Source organism: Cydia splendana, chromosome 4 (assembly GCF_910591565.1).
Source record: "Cydia splendana chromosome 4, ilCydSple1.2, whole genome shotgun sequence".
NCBI lineage: Eukaryota > Metazoa > Arthropoda > Insecta > Lepidoptera > Tortricidae > Cydia > Cydia splendana.
This window is the reverse complement of record NC_085963.1, coordinates 14,507,495-14,520,923: the sequence shown is the minus strand read 5'-3', so window position 1 is coordinate 14,520,923 and position 13,429 is coordinate 14,507,495. Positions and strand designations below refer to the sequence as shown.

The 13,429-nt window shown below is 41.0% G+C and overlaps 1 protein-coding gene across 1 annotated transcript in view; it reads right to left on the bottom strand.

Annotated features, from left to right (window-relative positions):
• The window catches only part of LOC134789988 (phospholipid scramblase 2), a 412,262-nt gene that overhangs the window by 83,841 nt on the left and 314,992 nt on the right, over positions 1-13,429 (bottom strand). The window lies entirely within an intron of this gene.

Sequence of the window (13,429 nt, the reverse complement as noted above, 5' to 3'; positions counted from 1 at the left end):
TCTGCCGTGACGCCGCACTATGTTTCAGATATACTTAATAATAAAAAAACTACTGATGATAAGAAAATATTTGGTTTCAAAAGTAGCCTTCGTGTACCTTCAAGCTGCCAATCTCATTTCATAACAGTTTAGATTCATTTAACAGGTGAAGAACATTGAGATAACACCGACAGATTTTTGAGTGAGATACGGTACTCTCCAACTTCATGTGTATTACTTATTGGAGTTATTGGACTTGCAAGTAGGTGAACAATTGTACATTTTTCACTATGCCTAACTACATGTACTGTTTTATAGAATTGGTAATATTGATCAACTCTATATTGAAAACACATTAAAATATTCATCATCATCCTGTCCTGGACGGTTTCGATTGGGATTTATACTAGTTACTGAGAGCGACGATCATGAGCTCTCAGATGGCTGACGTGGCTACGCCATTCACTGCAAAAAAGGCTTTTTTTGCAGTGAATGTACGGCCACACTCACTGCAGGTCAGCACCCCTCCGACAGGTGATCAGGTCTTTAACTCGTCACGCTTCGCGTCGAGTTCCACTCGCCTCTGCTCGTCGAAGGCTTGCACTTTTTACTCACTGTATGCCTCCACTTCGGTCGATCTTGTGCCGAAGTCTCCCAGTGCGATGGTTCAATGTCACATCTTCGCATGTGGCGCTTCAGAACATCTTTGTAGCGTAAAATTTGGCCGCCCTGTTTCCGCTTCCCACTTTGCAACTCCGAGTAAAAGATGCTTAGCAACTCTGTCATTGGACATACGGGAGACACCACACCATCACAGCTGGCGTTGCATTAGATAGGCTTCAAGAAAGACATAATGTAAATATAGTAGCGGAAATATCGAAAACCAACTAAAATGAAATCTAAGGCATATTAGGCGGCATTTTGACATCCCAGTTCCTATAGATATAGGAACTGGGTTCTCCTTTTGTTCCAGAGCAAAAAAAGCATGTTAACACTCAAGGTATAAGGCTATTCTAGTCATTCCAAGATGTTTGGCAGCTGTATATTATACCTATAGGTGAGCAAGTACTTTATTATCACGGACATTCAACTTATGTTAGTAAAGTAATTAAATTCTTTCTTTGTAACACCGGTTTGAAAGAGGACTATACATCTGACTTCCTTTTTGAATGATTATGAATGCTATGTGATAACATGTCGTTGTTACTTAGCCCATGTTTATATCATTTATATGACTGAATGTCTAACCTAATAGCTGCCAACAAACTCAAGCGGTTGCGGGCATAAAATAAGTTATTTGCGGTGAAAATTGAACACTGTTGTTATAATAAACGACAGATTTCTAGTTCAGATTTCTACAATATTGCTGCCCGAAGCGCGGGTTTCCATAACGGCAAACAGTTTATGGAACTATGATATTAGCAGGCAGCGGATGGATAGTCTGACCAAGCTAACTCTGCACAGACTTGGCAAAGTAAGAAAGTGTCACCATAAACGTCTAACTTCTATGAATATTTGACGTTGGTCTGTACTTACAATTTTTAAATTAAGAAAAATTAAAAATATTAGCAGACGCTTAGTATAAAAATAAAGCTTGAGTTTATTTAGTAGATATCTCTGGGATTATTTATCAGTTAACTGTATCGCCGGTATTCACCAACTATCAAACAAACATCTTCATATAAATAATGTAATAAAACATTAAGCTTGTATCTCAACATAATCCATTCTGTACCTACTGAAATACTTACGAGTTTTTTGAACATGGTGACAGATTAGATGGGTTTTGGTTACACTGACGATTTAGTTAATTGGTTCACTTGATTTACAGCAATTTTATTAATAAATTATGGTTGTTTTTATTAGCCATATGTACAGGTAGAGATTTATTCGCCCAACTGTTTCGAAAAAAAATATATGCCCTTACGCAACTGAAATAAATCCATAGTTACTCACTCAATACCAAATGTGGGTTAATAAAATATACACAAACAGACAAACGACAAAATGACCTAAAAACTCGTACGTTAAGCTTAGATAATGCCATGTGTGAGAAGTAATCAATACCATTAATTTTCTATTTGTTTATACTTACGGTGAGCCATAGACGTGAAAATATTACGGATCTATCACCATGCAAAGTCGCATGATCAAATTAAGTTTCATATTACAAACCTAATTACACTTTTCAGCTGGAATTGAATATACTTCCAATTTCTTAAAAGCAACAATGCTGCACCCGTATTAATTGCTACACTATTTACAATGTACCTACCTATGGTAATGACAATGAGTAACATGATATGGGGATGTAGATAGGGTGCGTGACGTATCTCAGCCACAGTAATCCAAACGTCCACTTTCTCCAATAAATATTATAATGTCAATAATATATACAACACAGAAGGAATGTCCAAAGTTCGGAAGATAGAAACACAGAAGGTAACAGTACGGAAGAAATATAGAAATAGAAATAAAGCGTCAACAAAAGCAAAAGCGATAGCGAACGTAATGCGTCTAGCGGTCACAAGCGACATGCGTTTCGCGTCAGTAATGTGCATAGACTGAAGCGGGGCGCGGCGATGGCCGGCCGGCACAGGAGCGGGTCTCAGAACCGGCCGCTCTGAACAAAGGAATGCTATCGCGGTGCGCGTGTGCATTGCACCCGACTTGTTGGCACCGTCAAGAATTGACGGACGATATGAAAATATAACGTGTATATTATTATTGTATAAATGTAAATATATGTATAAAATGTATGTAAATAAATATTTGTATATATTAATATTATTTTTTATATAAGTGTATTAATATTAGTTAAGTGTAGTGTAGGTATAAGTGTAAGTGGGAAAGTAGCCCACATCACTCCCCCCCAGAGACCTGGTTAAGGGCAATAATAATCTGGGAAACGTACTTGCCTTCCCGAACGAGTAGTTTTAGGTACGTTAGCCTGACTTGGCCCAGGGTCACTATGCTGCCTCCCGCGCAGGATGTTTTCTGGTGCGGCAGGTGTGGTCGACCCCTGATCAGCGAGCTTCAAGTCCTCGGACAGGTAATGCGCTGGTTTTAATCGGTCGATGGTCACGGTAACCGGTTTGCCTTTAATGAGGAGTTTAAAAACTTTATCAGTCCTCTCCAGGACTTTGTGCGGGCCTGAGTATACAGGCGTTAGAGGAGCGCGTGAAGCGTCTTCGCGAAGGAAGACGTATTCAGCTGTCGCTAACTCTTTAAACACAAAGATCCTGTCCTTGCTGTGGCGTGAAGCTGGCGTAGGCTTCAACTTCGAGGCGAATGAGCGTAACCGTGCGGTAAAATCGGTGACATCAGTGGTACCGGGTACGCTTGGGTCAAAAAATTCGCCTGGAAGTCGCAGCGGCTCGCCGTAAAGCATTTCGGCTGAGGACGCTTGTAAGTCCTCTTTAAAAGCACTGCGTATGCCGAGAAGCACTTGAGGCAATACCTCGGACCAATTGGCGTCAGCATGGCATGTAATGGCGGCCTTGAGCTGCCTGTGGAAGCGTTCCACAATGCCATTGCATGCTGGATGGTACGCGGTCGTGCGTCTATGCTGGAAGCCGATGGCCTTAGATAGATATTGAAACAGTGTGGACTCAAATTGTCGGCCACGATCTGTGACAATATCTACAGGACACCCAAACCTGGATATCCAGCCAGCCAATAATGCCTTGGCCACCGTCTCTGCCGTGATGTCCGCTATTGGTACGACCTCTGGCCACCGCGTAAAGCGGTCTATGGCCGTCAAGCAATAGCGGAAGCCTTGTGAAACAGGGAGGGGACCGATTAGGTCAATATGTACCTGTTGAAAGCGAGCCCGAGGGAGTTCAAATGTGCCTAGAGGTGCAGACACATGACGGCTCACCTTAGACCGTTGACATGGCACGCAAGCTCGTGCCCAGTCTCGGCAGTCCTTCCTTACGCTGGGCCAGACAAAACGCTGGGCTACAATCTTAGCACTTGTGTTGGCACCAGGATGACTTAAGGAGTGGAGACTGTCGAAAACGGCTTTTCGGTACTGCTTGGTAACGAATGGTCGGGGAGTCGGCGTACTGACGTCGCAGTACAAGGGTTCAGGGCTACCCGGGAATGGCATTCTTACCAAGCGCAGGGATGACGAGGCCAAGTACTGAGCAAGCTCGGGATCAGACACTTGAGATCGAGCTAGGTCGGCAAGATCGAATGGTATCGCCAGTTCTTCAATCCGAGATAAGGTGTCGGCCACGACATTGTCTTTGCCAGATATGTGCCTTATGTCGGTGGTGAACTGGGATATGTAGTCCAAGTGTCTAAACTGCCTAGGCGAACAGTTATGTTTCCTCTCATGGAAAGCAAAACTGATCGGCTTATGGTCAGTATAAATCGGGAAGTGCCTCACCTCTAGCATATGCCGAAAATATTTAATACCCTCGTAGATCGCAAGCAGTTCGCGATCATACGGCGAGTATTTGGTCTGGGATGGACTCAGCTTCCGAGAAAAGAAAGCCAACGGCTGCCATACCTGGTCCTGCAGCTGCTGCTGCAGTACTGCACCCAGTGCCACGTCTGATGCGTCTGTGACCAACGCCAGCTTAGCCCGACAATCGGGATGAGCAAGTAATGCTGCGTTGGATAGGCTTTCCTTGGTCTCGTTGAAAGCCTTCAGAGCATCGCCGGTCAGGTTGATGGGTTTGGAACCTTTGACTGCTCCACCCAGGAGTGCGTTGAGAGGTGCTTGGATTTGGGCGGCATGTGGCAGGAATCGCCTGTAAAAGTTGGCCATACCCAAAAAATTTCTCAGCTGCTTGACGTCCTTGGGTGGTGGAAAGTCACGTATGGCTTGGACTTTCGTGTCTAAGGGTTTGGTACCGCTCTCAGAAATCAGGTAACCTAAAAAAGTTACCTGTGGAGCCCCAAAGACGCACTTAGACACGTTGATTACCATGCCGTAGTCTCGGAGTCTGGTAAAAACTTCACGTAGGTGCTGTTTGTGCTGCTCCTCGTCTCTGGAAAAGACTAAAAAGTCGTCCAAGTAGCAGTAGACGAAGTCCAGCCCGCGTGTCAGCTCATCCACGAACCTCTGAAAGGTTTGGCCTGCGTTCCGGAGTCCGAATGTCATAAACGGAAACTCGAACATACCGAAGGGTGTAGTAATGGCCGTCTTCGGTATGTCCTCCGGACATACAGGTATCTGGTTGTAAGCCTTTACGAGGTCAATGGTACTAAAGACGTTACAACCAGATATGCTGTGGGTAAAATCATGCAAATGCCTGATGGGGTATTTGTCAGGGACGGTACGGGCGTTGAGGTGACGGTAATCACCACACGGGCGCCACCCATTATCTTTTTTAGGCGCCAGGTGCAGTGGTGAAGACCAAGGGCTCTCTGATGGTCGTGCCGTGCCGCTAGCCAACATACCTTCAAACTCCTGCCTCGCCAGCTTCAGCTTGTCAGGGGCAAGACGTCTCGGAGTGCAGGATACCGGGGGACCTGGAGTGGTGCGAATGTGGTGTTGAGTGTTATGTGGTATAGTGCGGTGTATGCCAGCAGGTCGTGTGATCTCAGGATATTCCTGTGACAATATTTGATGGTAGCAGGAATCGCTGCCGTTCATGACCTTCACAGAAAATATATCACTAGTATTAATAGCAGAAACGGCATTAACATATAAACTAGTGATGTTATCTACAATACGACCTAGCCTCTTACCACCACAATCTACAATTAAATTATAGTGCGCTAGAAAATCTGCCCCTATAATCGGTTTAGTAACCGTAGCTACCACAAAACGCCACGGAAAGTCACGTCGAAGTCCAAGGTCCAGGTTAAGATGCGCGTAACCGTAAGTTTCGATGGGTGTCCCATTGGCTGCGGAAAGGTTGTACCCCGTCGGTGCTCGACGCTCGTGCAGTAACGACTTGGGGAAGACGCAGAGGTCGCTACCGGTGTCGACCAAAAACTGCAGCTTCGACCTTCTGTCGGTGACAAACAGGCGACGCGATGTGACAGGGCGGTCAGGAGTCGCCATTACCGACTGCCCATGGCATTTCCCGACTTCTTGTAGTCGCAGGGTTGTACGCACTTGCTAGCGTTCTCGCCATGTCTTGAATGGTACCAGCAGATGGGAAATTTCCTATAACTGGACTGGGACCTGGTGCTGGAACGACTCTGCCTTCTGGAGCGGCTGGGATTCCTTGAGCGGGATCTTCCTCCTTCACGGTCCATCTTCAAGGCTCGAACCTCTCTCCTGAGCGCAGCTATCTCCCTTGCCAAGGCGTCACTACTGGAGCCAGGTTGCTCGGAGCCTGCAGAAGCGACGTGCGACGTCAGCAAGGTCTGCGATAATGTCCAACGAAGCATCTGGATGCCCTGCGAGGACAGTTTGGATGCTAGCGGGTAATCTGTTGATCCACATCATGCGTAAAACGTCGTCCGATATGCGCTTAGCTGCCAGAGCCTGCAGGTGACGCAGGAACTGAGACGGCTTACGGTCTCCCAGCTCTTCATGATGCAGGAGTTGCTGGATCTGTCGCTCGGTGGTATCGCTCAGTCGACTGATGAGTTCGCTCTTCAGCTTAGCATATTTGTCAGTTACTGGTGGATTGGTGATAATATCCCTGACCTCCTTTGCAAACTGTCGATCCAACTGGCTGACGACATAATGAAACTTTGTCAGGTCATTGGTGATGCCGGCTATGTCGAACTGACCCTCAACCTGCGAGAACCAAATCGCGGGTTCCTCCGGCCAAAAAGGTGGAAGTCGTACTCCGACTCTAAAAACTTCGGATGACGGAGTCGTTGTTGTTGTGGAACCGAGCGGCGCAGTTGTGACGGATGGTGCAGTGGGAACAGGCACTCCCGCCGGTACTTGTGTGATGGGCGACATAACGGTATTTCCTTTGTCTATTTTGCTCGACACTTCTACGTACGGTTTTCTGATAAAATCCTCGTGGTACTGTGTTCTTCAGGGGTCACCAGTATGGGGATGTAGTATGTCCACTTTCTCCAATAAATATTATAATGTCAATAATATATATGTCGCAGTCGGATCGTATAATCCGCCGTATTACATTACGGCTAGCCGTTTTCAAAAACAGGGGCGTTTTGAAATGCGGCGGTTTAACGATTAGCCGGATTGAATGCGGCTGAATGGGAAACCGCCGGAATGTATTCGGCGCCATACGTTCTTCAACACGGCTAGCCGTAATGTAATACAGCGAGTCATTAGCCGCCGCTTTGACAGTTTTTAGTTCCCATTTTTAACACCCGTGGCGCTGCCTGACAAACGCTGGGGTGTCCATCAAATCTGGAGTTCGTCGGACTGTTTCTTTTCAAAAAACATTTCTTTCGCAACTTAACTAGACGGAGCCCCGCTTCGCGGGGCTCCTATTTCTGAGCGGTTTGCCCTTCGGGCATCTGAAGCTACCTAACAAACCTAACCTACCTACCTATTGATTTAGTGAGACGTCCGTGAAAACATTACACTTTGGGGAAAAAAGCGTAGGTAGGTAAGTAGGTTAGGTTCGTTAGGTAGCTTCAGATGCCCGAAGGGCAAACCGCCCAGAAATAGGAGCCCCGCTTGCGGGGCTCCGTCTATTTAAGTTGTGAAGGAAATGTTTTGGAAAAGAAACACATGTAGTGCGGTGGGACCATGGTAAAAATAAATTAAATTGCAAACATTGTCAAACTCCGGTTACGTAGGCGACCGAAAGAACTGGTCACTCTACAATCTAAAATAGTAGTACGATGCGGCTAAACGTTGGCCGCCTTATTGAAGAACGTATCGCAATGACAATCCGGCTAATCGTCGAACCGCCGCATTTCAAAACGCCCCTGTTTTTGATAACGGCTAGCCGTAATGTAATACGGCGGATTATACGATCTGACTACGACATATACAACACAGAAGGAATGTCCAAAGTTCGGAAGATAGAAACACAGAAGGTAACAGTACGGAAGAAATATAGAAATAGAAATAAAGTGTCAACAAAAGCAAAAGCGATAGCGAACGTAATGCGTCTAGCGGTCACAAGCGACATGCGTTTCGCGTCAGTAATGTGCATAGACTGAAGCGGGGCGCGGCGATGGCCGGCCGGCACAGGAGCGGGTCTCAGAACCGGCCGCTCTGAACATAGGAATGCTATCGCGGTGCGCGTGTGCATTGCACCCGACTTGTTGGCACCGTCAAGAATTGACGGACGATATGAAAATATAACGTGTATATTATTATTGTATAAATGTAAATATATGTATAAAATGTATGTAAATAAATATTTGTATATATTAATATTATGTTTTATATAAGTGTATTAATATTAGTTAAGTGTAGTGTAGGTATAAGTGTAAGTGGGAAAGTAGCCCACAATGAATAATAATTTTTAGTGTTCCGTACAAAACTTTGTTCACGGGATTACTTATGAGATCACTTCGGTCTTGCAAATCAGTTAAATGCGTTTTTCTCAGAGACCGTTTGTCGTAGATGCCTTAAATTTGGAACAGTTATAGCAATTACCACCACTAATATTGTTAATAAGTCAAAATCGCTTATTTAATCCCTATTTTTTTTTCAGAATCCGCTGAACACTAACACACCAACAATTGAGCTACCCAATATGTGTGACAACTTTTTACGTATAAAAACATTCTCTATTATTCACCACTCTCTGGTCAAACTCGTAAATGCAGTATTTGTGTAGTTGTGTAGGTACCTGCCGTAATATTAATACGCCAATCGCGGTCGCATGCGCATACAAACAGGGTCACAAGTGTCACAACTATTTACATTCTTTTCACCTAGTTCCCATGATTAGTATTATTTCCTGTAATGGTTTTAGGTTTCACAGAGGAAAGATTTTATAATCTAGCTACTTATAAATAAGTAGGTATCTATGTACTAGGTACTTATTAGAAATGTATGCAAACCAAGTCGATTTACCAAACCTGAATGCTAGTTGTTACATGGAAATCCTAGAATCTTGCTTCTCCTCTCTGTGGTTTAAAAGATTGTTTTTAACGAAACATTTTAAGTTTGAAATTACTTATATCCATAGCAATCTCTCTCCTTCAGGACCTTGTGGACAAGATATGAAATACAGTACAGGGTTATATAATAATAACATTTAATTAATAGTACGGTACATTGGGCGAATCAAACGTAATATACTTAATTTTTATTTGTGGCTGTGGTTATGTCAAATATTTGACTGTGATTGAACTCGTTTAACTTTTAACGTTGTCAATCTTGAAAGTGTGACTAAAACTCTGAAAATATCTTATTACTAAAATAAGCAACCAAGTTTACTAATTAGGTAATCATAAATAGGCCATATGTAGATAAAGTATACCTAATTACTTATAATATCGACTTATTTGAAACTCTGCTTTTAATTGAAGGGATGTTTACAAAAACAACATAACTGACTACACTGGTTGACACCTGAAACGATTAACAATGTTCTTAAAAAAGTGTCAACCGCTCTAAGCAGTTATGTTGTTTTTGTAAACATCCCTTCAATTGTGTTCATACAAGTTTATAACTTGTTAAACTTATCATCAGTTATCAAATTTGAATAAAGTAATTCATGTTGTTACAAAAATCTCTAAAAATGCGACGAATACTTAAATCTCAAGCCACAATAATTGCGGTATCTTACTATTTTCATTGAACTTTTGTTGATTGAATCAAACCACAATAAACGTATTAATTTATTTTCAGTGTTATGTCACAAGAAGCCCCTACAAGACAGGAACATCCATCAGCACAGTGTGATACTGCTCACAACAGCAACGGGCAGCCAGCAGAGGTCAAGCGGGCGGAGCTCTACAGTTTCGTCCACAGACAGAAAAGATCAAGGTAATTGGTTAGATACCATCTCGGTCGCGGCCGTGCACAATGGAAATGTATTTTGGGTTCCGTATTATATTTAAATTATATTATTATATATAATGTAGTACGTATATGTAACAAATAAATAACAAATCCTGGTATTTATTCTGACGTAATATATAATAAGATATATTACATATTGAAAGAAAAGATCATTAGCTCTCTCCGTATTTATGGAGGTTTAGACTACATTATATTATGAAGCTGGTTCTTTAACTTGTAAGTTTTGTGCACGTAGGTAAGTACGGTACTAAAATAAACAAGCTAAAATATGAACACATTTTCAATGCGCTAAAAGCCGTTATGATCATTTGTGTTCAGCATTTTTTTTTTTAATTTTTATGGTTATAATACGTGAAATGATAATAATTACCGAACGGTACCCAAAAAAGTGAAGTTATCAGAGCATATCTAGTTGACTGCGTCCCACAGTTTAGGGACGTTATAGTCACGACACTTGCGGACCAAAAGTGGCTCGTGGGACTGATGCTAATGTCGCTTCAACTCGTGGCACTGTTATGTGCACTATCGCCATGTGTATGGACTTCCAACAAATGAATTTTCACACGAGAAAGGGTTCAATATACATATGAACACAGATTCATTGAAGTATTACTTCTTATAAAATAGGTACTTCAATGAATGAACTTACCTTTTTTTCAAAATTTTTAGGGTTCCGTACCCAAAGGGTAAAACGGGACGCTATTACTAAGACTCCGCTGTCCGTCCGTCCGTCCGTTTGTCCGTCCGTCCGTCCGTCCGTCCGTCCGTCCGTCCGTCCGTCCGTCCGTCCGTCTGTCACCAGGCTATATCTCACGAACCGTGATAGCTAGAAAGTTGAAATTTTCACAAATGTATTTCTGTTGCCGCTATAACAACAAATACTAAAAAGTACGGAACCCTCGGTGGGCGAGTCCGACTCGCACTTGTCCGGTTTTTATGTATTTGTTTTACTGGTTTCAGGACCAAATTATTTACATACAACGGTCAAATTTTCTGAATATGAATACTATTATTATTCATGACTACAGATCCCTTACATACAAAGGCAAGGTCACTTCCCACTAGGCTAGACAGGTCTTCGAAAATTATAGTCTCGATTTAATACAAGCACCGTTAAAATCATAAAATATTACCTATTGAAGTTAAGTCGAAAAACCGTTGGCCCTGGCGCAGCATCAAATGTTGAATGGAGCATATTTATAACCCACTCATAAACAAATTGAATACATAGTATAGGTATAGGTCCGAGTTGAATGGCTTGACATTCGTTTGTTTTTAAAGCCCGGGACAAAATTATCTATGTGTGGTAACGTGTTGAGTATTAGGCGTAAAATAAATCTTCCGTAAACAATTATTCCGTAAGACTGAAAAAAAAAATACAAACCGCGATTAGGAATCGTGTCAACAACTTGAAGAATAAAACTTCAATTCGTAATCCTACGACATATTTGACCACTTTTACCCATAAACATGCTTTATATTTAATGTTATTGCCGACCATGGTATAATAATATACTCCGCCTGGTACTCCATTCCCGTCTTTTCTAGGTCACCTAACTGACACGGGCCTACGTCATCATGCGACAGCGCTATATGATAATATGCGATAGCGCTATATATAGCGGCCATGTTGTTGTGACGTAGGCCCGTGTCACTCTGGGAATGGAAGACCATGTTTTATTAGACTATGATTGCCGACTTACTTACTTAAGTACTTAAGATTTAAAGTGATTTTAGTAATAAATAGGGTATTTCCCTACTAGTCAAATCAGTTACTTTTTTTAAACTGTCAAAACGATTTGCTAATATGGAATTTATATGAAACATTACATCGTGACGTCACGCTCAACTCACCTACTTTTTTATATTTATATCCGATTTATTAAATAGAACTTGTGTTTAAAAATAACTCCTATCTGTATTTTTCTAACAATTATCTGGTGCTTTATTTCACGCATGGTGTAAAATAATTTATTTTAAATACAGTACCATATTCAACCTACACACAAATGCATTGACGTAGCCAGAGGTGCAAAAGTTATTGCTTATAATTATACCTCCTCCAAATCCAATTTAACATAAAATGCATGGAAGATAACTCAAAGTAACACTAAAATGTTTGCCTGCATGTACATTTTATTATTATTGCTTACGCCTACTCTTTAAACTTGATTGCAATTATGTAAATTTACACGTTTGTACATATTTACGACGTCCATAATTACCTATAGACTCATCTTCATTTATTGCGAAAAAATGATTGAGAATATCGAAATCGTGATTATATCAAAACGTATCTAATTATTATGTTACTATAGTTACATAAAGACGGAGTGTAGTACCTATAAAATACACGTAAGTTAAAAGCAATTCTCTGAAGCCACGAAGGAACTCCAACAATTAAAGCAATTAATGATATAAAACACTGAATCGATTCGTAACAAGCAATTGGCCGTTGATAGAACATCCGTGAGTAATAGCTGTATATATGTAGATGCACTAGTCGCGCAAATTAACAGAGTAACAGCTGTTTGATCATGATACAGGATGCCGGTCATTTCCATTTTTAACTACTTTAGACCTTCTTTAATTTGGAAAACACATAGAGAAACCCTTAAAAGAACCTAAGGTATGGCTTTAGTAATGTATGACATAAGAACATTTCGTTGCAGTTTTTGGTCAGCAAAATATCAATTATGCGAGTACGGTCACGAGATAAGGTCATCCATATTCAATTAGTACATGAGGCTAAACAATAAAATAAGTAGTCAATGTTATAATGATCTGTCAATAGTCGCCACAGTTCATAAATTAAACACAATAATGTATTTCACTCATAAAATAAAATAAAAAAATATGAGGTAATTAATGCAATCGCACCGACACGGACTATTAAATATTTCGAACATAAGTTGCATATGCGTCCATCCAATAAAACAAAATTATAAGACAAGACTTGCATTACATCTGAAAAAGTTGAAATGGTGTTTATTAGAGTTACATAATTATCTGTATAAGTAAGGATAGTTTATGTAGTAATTTATAAGTGTTGTTTAGTAGAAAAAGGAAAATTGTGTTTAAGTATATAGCTTTGCTATAATTAGTAAAAATATGGTTTAAACGATAAAATCTTAAAGACCATTACATATTATAGGTACGGTACAAATGCCTTGGTATATATAATATCTTATAAACAGAGATCGGACAAATTTGCGTCATTGCTCGCAAGAATGTGGACATGACTCCAAAATTGATTAAATAATTAATCATTCAATTAATTTATTACCTGAGGTTTAATTTTGATTTCTAATCAATAAATAACACAAAGATTTCTTATAATGTAAATTTATTAAAGAAAATATTCAGTATGTTTTCCAAATTTTCTGTAGGTACTCATTTTTTATATCAAAAATATATTTAAGTGCTATTTATTGACTAGGGAACAAAATTAAATCTCAGGTAAAAAATAATTAAATGATTAATTATTTAATCAAATTTGGAGTCATGTCCACATTATTGCGAGCAATGACGCCAATCTGTCCAATCTCTGCTTATAAAACAAAGTCC